We start from the raw sequence: 1,286 nt of genomic DNA on the forward strand, positions 1-1,286 counted from the left end.
TTTCTTCAATTTCTTCGTCATCTGCAGAGCTAGTTGGCATATAAACTTGTACTACTGTAGTAGGTGTGGGCTTCGTATCTATCTTGGTCACAATAATGCGTTCACTATGCTGTTTGTAGTAGCTTACCCGCATTCCTATTTTCCTATTCATTATTAAACCTACTCCTGCATTACCCCTATTTGATTTTGTGTTTATAAGCCTGTAGTCACCTGACCAGAAGTCTTGTTCCTGCTGCCACCGAACTTCACTAATTCCCACTATATCTAACTTCAACCTATCCATTTTCCTTTTTAACTTTTCTAACCTACCTGTCCGATTAAGGGATCTGACATTCCACGCTCCGATCCGTAGAACGCCAGTTTTCTTTCTCCTGATAACGACATCCTCTTGAGTAGTCCCCGCCCGGAGATCCGAATGGGGGACTATTTTACCTCCGGAATATTTTACCCAAGAGGACGCCATCATCATGTAATCATACAGTAAAGCTGCATGCCATCGGGAAAAATTACGGCTGTAGTTTCCCCTTGCTTTCAGCCGTTCGCAGTACCAGCACAGCAAGGCCGTTTTGGTTTTTGTTACAAGGCCACATCAGTCAATCATCCAGACTGTTGCCCTTGCAACTACTGAAAAGGCTGCTGCCCCTCTTCAGGAACCACACGTTTGTCTGGCCTCTCAACAGATACCCCTCCGTTGTGGTTGCACCTACGGTACGGCTATCTGTATCGCTGAGGCACGCAAGCCTCCCCACCAACGGCAAGGTCCATGGTTCATGGGGGTGTTACTGGTGATAGAGTTCCCATATTTCACCACTCCTGACTTTATTGTGGTTCAACCTAACGTCTACTTGGTAGAGAAGGAATATCATGTTGAATGCGAATTTCAGAACATAATGCCATTATATCTCCATCACTTTGCGTAGCCAGAAGAGAATAGAATCTGTCTCTCCCTATTAAAAATCGTCGGCAGAAGTTGGAGCCGAACCCAGACCAATCATCGTCGGAACGTAGTATCAATCCAACGACCACCAAATCCTCCTCTGTGGGACTCATTTTTTTATCCTAACACCGTTGCGGCACACTCGATGAGAATTCTGTCACACAGGCAGCATGTTCAGTACATTCATTTACTTGGTTGACCGAATCGCCATGAACTAGCTGCCTCGGCTAACCAGTGCATACATTCGACTCTATTTTGTAATCACCGAAATAAAATCACGTAACTGCCACCTACACAGAGCTGCTAACAGTGTAGGACGCAGAAATTTAAATAGGAAGTGTTCCTTTCC

This window comes from Schistocerca piceifrons, chromosome 1 (assembly GCF_021461385.2).
Source record: "Schistocerca piceifrons isolate TAMUIC-IGC-003096 chromosome 1, iqSchPice1.1, whole genome shotgun sequence".
In the NCBI taxonomy this organism is placed as follows: Eukaryota; Metazoa; Arthropoda; class Insecta; order Orthoptera; family Acrididae; genus Schistocerca; species Schistocerca piceifrons.